A 10,270-nucleotide genomic window follows, 5' to 3' on the forward strand; every position below is an offset into this window, starting at 1 on the left:
TTTACCAAGGCATACGTACTCTACCCCAAATTTGGTGTATCAGACCCCTTGGTTATGAAATAATGGACCAGCTATTTAAATGTCACCTTTAGATTTGTCACAGGGAAGGGAGTGCTTAGGCATGTAACACGTTTTATTATTGTTTACCTGTTAGAATGCTTTCTGAAAAGTTCATATTTTAAAAACACCAACAACACTGCAAGTATAAAGTGTCGCGGTGGAGTTTATTAAATTTGCATATATTATTCCATATTGATGCATGGTGAAACTGCAGATAATATTATCAACATACAGTCTATGATATACATATATACTAGCCTACATACAACTTTTGGCTGGAGGGTTGTGCGTACAAACTAAAAATTCATAACAATGGTATTAATTTTGGGTTAAAATAAAATAGAAATTGTGTTGATTAGGATTCTTAATTTTGGGTTAAAAGTATTTGGTTGTTAAAATAAAATCTGATTGTGCCGCTTCCATTTGAATATTTTACTGTGTTGAAATTAGCAGGTCACTTAACAAAACCTGGACCTTTCCAATTTAACCATATTGGAGAGAATGCAAGTATTTTCTTTAAACATAAACCTCCACTTTCTAGGTCATTTGATCTTTAGCCAATTATGTATATTTGGAAAAAGAGCACGAATATTACAAAGAAAGTTGTGATTATTTGTTCACTGGTTGTGTAGACATCTACAAAACAACAACGTGAATGGCACAGTTCCAGATTGGCTATCAGAACTAAAAAACCTTAAAGAGCTGTATGTTGCTCTTTGCACTTTTTGTGACAATTATTCAAAATAAAATGGATTTCCATTACCAAAATTGTATAACAATCGTGTTTAGCGTTATGGTGCAGATTCCAGTACAACTTCTCCGCAAGCCTTCGCTGAAACTCATGCAATCTGATATTTCATTTTGGTATTCATCAGCAATTTTCGTTGTATTTTGTTTCCAACTAGTGCAATGTATTCTGCAGACAATGCTAATACCTAAAGAGTTGAAGGGCCATATAATCTTAGGCTTATTGAAAATACTTTTATTTCAATGCGTTGCAGATTCTTTGGTAATCGCTACCTCTGTATGCATAAAGGGGAATGTACCGTTCAATCAAAATCTAAAAAATGCCAAAGTGAAAATTGTTCTTGGAATAACGATACTCGGAGCTTTGATGATCTTTGATGATCGCTTTAACATTAATGGTGTGTATTGCCATATGTTGGAAGAAATCCAGGAGGAAATATCACATAAATGAATTCCATACAAGTTTCAGATCACTAGACGATCATGTTTCCAAATATCGGTTGAGTTGCCTTCTTTTCACCTTTGAGTTTTACTGTGCGCTCCATGGGATGGCAAGATATTTTTACTGCTTTTTCCCATTCTTTTATGTCACTCTTGAAGATATTTTAATTGCTTTTCCCATTCTTTTATGTCACTCTTGGCCTCAGAGTTAATCGTTTCTTTGGTATGCCAATTGTTGTTGCTGTTCTTCTTCCCTGGCTTTTGGCAAGCACTGATTAGTATTAAATTATATACCCCATACACCAATTAAAACTACCTGCGGCCAACTCTTTAGTCGTATCTCCGCAGACTTAATCCCCCTGTATGTTTTGATGTGATTTTATAATTAAATTGCGAGAATCAACTGGCATGTGTCAATGCTTGGGACGTTTGAATATGCGGTGGACGTTTTAATTTGAGATTGTGAAAGCCACTGACACCAGAAATCCACTTATAATGGCCCTTTATAGAGGTTTCCTGATTTTGGGTAATTAACTTAACCTCTTGATTTTTCAATGTGTTCCTTGTAATATAGATATAATCAAAACATCTAAAGAAAAGTAATTGCACAATGATCTAGTCCAAGAAAACAAGGTTTTCCACAAACCAATTAACTCTTCTAGAAAATTCAACAATTTCAATTTAATAATCCTATCGGCCTCTCTTTGTACCTTTTGGGACAATTGCTAGTAATAGTATCGTGAGAACACAATGTTTTATTTAAATTTATTTTCATAAAATGAGAAAAATTATTTTTATTCGAAATTTATTTTCATAGTGAAATTTATTATATTTCATCGAATAAGAAATGTTATAATTTATTTAAGTAAAATGGGAAATGTTATATTTATTTTAAATTTATTTACATAAAATGAGAAATGTTATATTTATTGAAATTAATTTACATAAAATGAGAAATGTCATATTTATTTGAAATTTATTTAGATAAAATGAGAAATGTTTTATTTATTCGAAATTTATTTTCATTGTGAAATTTATTAAATTTCATAGAATGAGAAGCGCTAATATTTTAAAAGTAATGCTATATTTTCATAGAATGTAATGTCATATTTTCATAAATGCATTTGTCCCAAAAAAAAAATTATGTTTTATTTAAATTTATTTTCTTTATTTGAAATTTATTTTCATAGTGAAATTTATTATATTTCATGGAATAAAAAACGTTATATTTATTTTAAATTTATTTAAATACAATGAGAAATGTTATATTTATTCGAAATTTATTTTCATTGTGAAATTTATTAAATTTCATAGAATAAGAAACGCTAATATTTAAAAGTAGTACTATATTTTCATACAATGTAATGCCATATTTTCATAAAAATCCATCTGTCTATAATATTTCATAGAATAAGAGACGTTATAATTATTTGAAATATAAATATAATATGAGCATTATTTCATAGAATAAGAGACGTTATAATTATTTGAAATATAAATATAATATGAGCATTTTGTATTTAATAGAATAAGAAACTTTATATTTATTTGAAATATAAATATAATATGAGCATTTTGTATTGTTTTTAAATTAAAGGTAACATCAAGTTGGAGTTATTTTATAGAAAAATTATTTTAAAGTATTTTAAATTTAATCATATATTCATGGTTAGATATATAGTTTTTCTATTTAAAATTAAAACGATTTAAATTCAGTCTAATTCTTATACATGCGATGATTTTATTTAATAATATATTATATGATTTTATTTAATAATATGGTCAGTGATTTAAAAAAATGGTTGTGGATTATTATTTTTTTATATGAAAAATTGAAAATAATGGTGGTGGATTATTATTTTTTTAATGAAAAATTGAAAGTAACTATGTAACTTAAATAAAGTTTTATTTTGAAAAAAATATATTATAATTTTTTAATGAATAATAATTATTACAAATACTTACGAATTGATATTTATCACAAGTTCAATGGAATTATAGCATTGAGAAACGGATTAATGGGGCTGGAAAGCTTACTTTGGTTTTGAAAATAATTGTAAAATGACAAACCTCGTAATGTGGGATAAAAAGAAGTTTTTCTTTGTTGGTTTTGAACTTAAATGTAAAATGACAAACCTCGTAATGTGGGATAAAAAGAATTTCTCTTTGAAACTTTAGTCACTCTTGTTATCTTATATGGATGTGAGGTTTGGGGTTGCAGCATCTCTAGAGAATCCTGGAAAAAGATTGAGTAAATCCAGAGGCGCTTTATAACGTATAACCTGAAAATTAAAAGCAATACACCCTATCCTATTCTCCTTCTAGAAGTAGATCTTTCTCCTATCGAGAACCTAGCTATGACTAGGCTTCTGTTGTACAAGCACAAGCTCAATAACATAGGAGATCATAGACTTCCTAAGCTAGCTTTAAATTCTAGCCAAAACCACGTAAGGCTGAAACGAGGGTGGTATAAAGACACGAGGGCTTGGTTAAACCATTGGGAGATCAACGAGAATGATGCATTGCAAAACATTAATAACATTAAAAATATTGTTACTTCTAAGTTCAAATAAAAAATGTGGTGTGAGAAAGATCTAACAGCTAAAAGAAAATCAAGTTATTATAAGAAGGTCATCAATCCCACTCTAGAAGATCAAAAGTATCTCTCTGTTTTAACTAGTTCAAAGAAGAAAATTAATATAGCGAAGATTAGAATGAACTCTCATGAGCTCCATAGTGAAACAGGTTGTTGGACAGTTCCTAAAACACCATGGATGGAAAGGATCTGCCATATCTGTGAGAATAGGAACTTCAAGGATGAAAACCACTTCCTCTTAGAGTGCCCCGCGTACAACCACATTAGATCTCAGTTTCATAATCTTTGTCGCAATATTGACCTCCCTAGCCTTTTACGATGTCAAAATTATAGTGAGCTTGGGAGGCTTCTCTCCAAGATTTTTGAGCATAGGAATAAAAATCTTAAATCAAACTAAATAATTTGTTTCTTTAGGTCCGATAGACCAAAGTTTGGTCTCAGTGGACATTAACCACCACCACCATCACCGTCATATTAAGTAAAGTTTTTTTGTTATTTTGAAATTTTTTTAATGAATAATAATTATATTAAGTAAAGTTTTCCGTAAAAATCATACCATAGAAATTTTTGTTAGATAAAAGAAATTTTTGGTTAATTTGTTTCGAACCAACAAATATGGTTTATCTGGCCATCATGATGAACCACACTTGTTGATTTGAAATACTACTAAAAATTTCTGGTGAAAAACTTTGCTTAATTCATTATAGATCAAAGAAACATGAATAAAAAATAATTATATTTTTATTTTTAACAATTATATATTATCATTAAAATAATAAAAAATATATTATAATTTATAATAATTTATTTTTAGTATTATTTAATTGTATATAAAATTGGTAATAACAACCCTGGAATTTTTATAATAATTTAATTGTATATAAAATTGGTAATAATAATAGTTTATTTTTATTATTATTTAATTGTACATAAAATTGATAGTAATAACATTGGAATTTTATATATGAATGGGATATAATATCCATATCATAGTTATTAACATATTTTGTTTTCTCTTCACCATTTTAGAAGTTTTTTCATTGTGACATATTTTTACAACTTGTGAATTTGACTTATGATGTATATACATTTTTAATTAATTAATTAATTAATTTTATTTAAATATAAATAATTTATTATATTTGTGACATATTTTTACAACTTGTGAATTTGACTTATGATGTATATACATTTTTAATTAATTAATTAATTAATTTTATTTAAATATAAATAATTTATTATATTTATTAAAATGTTTTAAGTGAAAATTATTATATTATATTATAGGAAATATAAAAGTAAAGTTTGGAAAAATAGAATCTACTAGGACAAGTTATTAATTTGCATCGAAGAATTAGATTTATCTATAAATAATTTGGAATATAAATTGGATATCAAAGTCACTAATAAAGAAATTAATAAGTTTATAGAATTTATGAATGTAACAAAATGATCAAAATGGATGGTTAGGATTATTCATGTTAAAGTAAAGTTGTAGAGAGCATAAATATGATAACTTTGGTCAAATATTTATATATAATGATCTTTGGAAATATTTGATCAAAAAATTGGGGTAGTTCACGTTAAAGTAAGTTGCAGAGACCATACATATGTCAACTTCAATAAAACTTCTGAATTGAAGAAGGTCAAATATGTTATGAAACCAGCTCACAAAAAGATAGAAAAGAAAGATCAACACCTTAAAATTCAGCCTCATCGAGGGCACAACCTCCTTTACATTACACAAATGAACAATTCTTGGATGATACAAATGACAAGACCTCCTTTCTATATATAGGAGTCTAAGGGGTCATAATATAATCAGAGCCGACATAACAATAATAATGTAAGGGAACAATAATTACAATAGTGGCTATGGGGCACAATAATAAAAATATGGGGACTATATGAGCACAAAAATATAATAATGGGGTTGTACTAATAACAATAAGGGATTACACTAGTAGTATAGGGACCTAACATGCCCTCTCCTTAAAAAAGTGTTGTCCTCAACGCTTGAGCAGTTATTGATGCTTCTGTATAAAATTCTTGTCCCCCCATGTGAAATCTTCAGCGGGTAAATTCTTCCACTTGACGAGATACTCTAAAATTGATTGATTTTGTAGCTGTCGGGTTCTTGTTTCTATGGTTGCTCCGGGCTCCAATATGGTTTTTCCTTCCTCGTCAAATTCTGGAAATATTGTTAGAACTGGGATCTTTTGCAACTTTTGAATGAGTGGCCACACTTCTTCGTCCTTCTTCCATTCATCCCTTGCTTCGTTTATCCAATCTAGTTGGATAATAGAAATAGCACAAAACAATGCTTCCACATCCTCATCCTTTCTTGAGAGTGCATATGCAACAACATTTTGCTTCCTTTTTTTGTATATGATTTCAAAGTCATAACCCACATATTTGTGACCCATTTTTTATGTTCTTCTAAAGATAATTTTTGTTCTAAAAAGTATTTGAGACTATCATGATCCATTTTTACCTTGAAGTATCTTCCCATTAGGTAAGGTCGCCATTTCTTAAGTGCATGTAGTATTGCCAACATTTCCTTCTCATAAATAGCTTGCTTGAGATGTAGCCGTAAAAATACCCAATCGCCTACATCAAAACTTCTTTCAGTGCGATGTTGATCTGCCCGTTGTTTCATTCGATTCTGCACCAAAGTAATGTTTTCCTTTAAAATTTGGAGAACTTGTTGTTGACGCTTGATCTGATATTCACCCTATGAGTGACATCAGTTGAAGATTTATTAAACAAAGGTATTACAGACTCATGTGCCGGTGTGTGTTCTATGTTATTGAAGCAACGGATCAATCAAATTGCCAATACATAGACAATTAAATGGAAAGACAACAAAAAAATACAGTAAGCAAATACAAGAACATAAGAAATTAATAAGGAGTTCTCCCTATTCCCTAGGGCTACATCTCCAGTCCAAATTTCAGTGGTGGCCTTATTTTATTATGTCTTAGCAGAGAATTACAATGCAGGGACTCAAAGTGAGTTATCCTGAAGTAGATTTTCTTGGCAGGGTGGTTCTTGGATTCCTCAAGCCATAGGAGTGCACAGACTCTGTTTTGCCTACCAGCTCTGTGGCCTTTTGGTCTACAGTGGAAAGAGCCCAATGTGGTGCTCAGTCTGGACAGATCCTCTATGGGATGGCTTGAATCTCTCAAGCTCTCTGGTGCTCGATGCTGCGTTTTGTCAGCTCGGCTCTCTGTCTCTTCTGATTTTGCTTTACTGTTTTCTTCTTTGTGTACTGTCCTCCTCTTGGGGTTCTAGTTTCTCTGTCTCTCGTCCTCCTCTCGGGATTCTATCTGACTGGCTATCCGACTGTGTATTCTGTCTCTGTTCACGGCTTTGAAGCCATTCGTTCCCATGTTTGTTCGGTTCCTCTTCTGCCTCCGTCGATTCACCTTCTATAGCTGCGCTTGGAGATCCCTGTTCGGTGTCATCATCAACTCTTAGGGAGTGGCCACATGTCCTCCTCTAAATGGCGCCAACCTGCTTCATCGGTTCGTTTCTTCGGTACGTCGTGGAGTGAGTCTTTCTCCACCGTGGCGGTCAAACGGACTTCAAATATTTCTAAAACGCAACTTATTCCATCAACGATTCCACTTCCCCCATCGGGCGCAATCTTGGCTGTTAGATCTGGGGCCTCCAGATCAGACGCCATATGCACATTTCGAGCGGTCGACTTGCTCGACCTTTAGCGCACGATCAACGACGGTTTTCTCTCACCTCCGCTTGCCACGTGTTGATTGTTGAGTGGGATTGCTCTGCTTCCATCCAAAACCGCTTACCATTTGAGGGGGATCAATACCGCCGGTTTCCAGAGCGTGGGTCCCGCCTTTGTCCTTTTAGTGCTTTTTCCTTTTCGCCCGCGGTTCTCCGACTCCCCATGCATCTAAGTGCTCGGGCTTCCTCCATTTCGACCCTGTTCCCCTAGCGATGCGCGATTAGCGCATCAAAAGCCTCCTTATTTTCCCGATCCGGGCCTCCCAGGGGCTACTTTGACCTCCCGCGCAGTCTCCATGGGCCTCGGTCAACGCGCTCTGACCGAGGTCCTCGTCGTTCCACGTTGGCTGCCATTGCCATTGGTTCAGGGTGTTTTTGATCTTTGTTTTGAATTCTTTGAAATTTGTCCCGACCTGATACAGTCATGGTTCTTTGACAGTCTTTTATGGATCCAATTCGGATCACGGCCTTCCCACTAAAAAAGCTTTTGGACCACCAAAAGTTGGTTTTCAAGCATTGACTAAGTGAGGGTATTGTTTTCTCACTTGTCCAATCTCAATGCACTTTTCACTGCTTGGATTTGAACCTTTGAGCTCAATTCTGAGGTACTCAACATCTCCCCTGCACGTTGTCCTCACCTTCCTGTCCAACACCTTGTCTTCCCGCAATTCATTAAGATATTCAGGTAGCAGGTCATCAATAGAAGGCAATTGACTCTACTCTTCAGGGTCCTCAATCATTGAAGGTTTAAACAATCTCAAGCAATCTGCATTTACGACTGAGTAGATGTGCATGTAAGCTGGTAAATCAAGGCGAAAAGCATTTCCACTAATCTTCTCAAGTATCCTAAAGGTTCCATACTTGATAGGATTTAGCTTTTTACCTTCACCTTGCATCTTGTCCTTGCTGATATACATCCAGACTTGGTCTCCGACTTGAAAACTATGCTCCATCTAATGCTTGTCATGCCTAGCCTTGTACTTGGCTTCTCTCTTTTCCAGCTGTTCCTGTACTGCCTGGTGGATCTCCTGGATCTGTTCAATGAATCTAGTTGCCTAGTCCACATCACTATTTCCATCAACCATGGTATCTTTACCAAAGACAAAATCCAAAGGAGACTTTGGTGTGAAACCAAAACAGGTCTCAAAAGGAGATCTTTGTGTAGAAAAGTGCTTTGCTCTGTTGTAAGCATGCTGCGCATAACACAAATGTTCATCCCAAAGCTTAGGATGTTTGCTGAAATATCCTCTCAGTAACTGGATCACTATCCTATTTACTACTTCTGTCTGGCCATCTGTTTGTGGATGAAAAGTTGTGCTTTTCTTCAGTTTGGTGTCCATCAGTTCCCACAAACTCGACCAAAACTTCTCCAGAAATCGGGTGTCTCGATCAGATACAATGGAAGTGGGTAGTCTAAAATGAACCCATACATGTTCAAAGAACAATTTTGCAATCTATTCAGCTGTAATCTGTTTATTACAAGGTATCAAAATACACATTTTGCTGAACCTATCCACAACAACATATAGATAATCATGACCTTTCCTAGATTTAGGTAGTCCTTCAACAAAATCCATGGAAACACTTTCCCAAGGGTGAGAAGGAACTGGGAATGGAGTGTACAAGCCTAGTTTTTTGTTATTGGGCTTGTTTTTAGCACACATAGCACACCTCTTACATATCTAGAAACTGTCTCATTCATTTTCGGCCAATAGTAGAACCTTTGCAGCTGTGCAACTGTTTTACTTACCCCAAAGTGACCTGATATCAGAGAAGTGTGTGATTCCCTAATTATCTTCACTCTCTCAGTTTGTGGAATGCATAGTTTCCCATAATGATATAAGAGTCAGTTCTTCACATGATAGTCCAATTATTCTACTCTTTTTCCTTGACTCAAAGTTGCATATACATCTTTAAAGTCCATATCCTGAGCATATTGTTCTATGTAGCTTTAATGTAGCACATAATTATGCTTAAGTATGGTAGATGCATTTATAATGGGTCTAGATAACATGTCTGCAACCTTGTTATGTATGCCCTTTTTATATCTGATGACTAAATGATACTGTTGTAGAAAAGACATCCATCTGTAATGTCTTGATGCTGCAACTTAGTTTGGGAGTGTAGATATTGAAGTGGTTGATGATCATTATGTATTACTGTCTCTTTTCCCATTAAGTAATGTTTCCACTTTTTCACACTTTGAACTAATGCATACATTTCTTTATCATATGCAGGATAGTTTACTACTTCAGGATTAAAAGTCTCAGAATGATAACATATGGGTTTACCGTGCTGTGTCGACACTGCTCCCGTGGCATAGTCACTGGCATCAATTTGGATCTCAAATGGTCTTTGTAGGTGTGGCAGTGCTAGTACAGGTGCTATACTAATATTTTTTTTCAAGGCGTCGAAGGCTTTCTGATGTTTGCCTCCCCACTGAAACACCTTATTCAATCATGTTAAAGCATGTAAGGGAGCTGCAATCGAGGAAAAGTTAGAAATGAACTTCCTCCAATACTGTGCTGCTCCTAAGAAGCTTCTCACTTCTGTAGAAGACCTGGGTTTAGGCTAGTTCACAATGACTGCCACTTTAGAGGGATCTATTTTCAATTCACGTCCCCCTACTATATGACCCAAGTAGTTTAGAGATGTTTTGCCAAATTCACATTTTGA

General features: G+C 33.7%; 1 long non-coding RNA gene across 1 annotated transcript; it reads left to right on the top strand.

Moving 5' to 3' along the window:
• Positions 1–581: 581 nt before the first annotated feature.
• On the top strand, positions 582–1,602 carry LOC149245459 (uncharacterized). Its single transcript, XR_016265548.1, has 3 exons — positions 582–764; positions 863–924; positions 1,062–1,602. It is a non-coding gene; the product is annotated as an uncharacterized LOC149245459 (long non-coding RNA).
• The last annotated feature ends 8,668 nt before the right edge of the window (positions 1,603–10,270 follow it).

This window comes from Pinus tabuliformis, chromosome 7, assembly GCF_031772625.1.
Source record: "Pinus tabuliformis cultivar Carrire ecotype Pingquan chromosome 7, CPIR1, whole genome shotgun sequence".
Taxonomy (NCBI): domain Eukaryota; kingdom Viridiplantae; phylum Streptophyta; class Pinopsida; order Pinales; family Pinaceae; genus Pinus; species Pinus tabuliformis.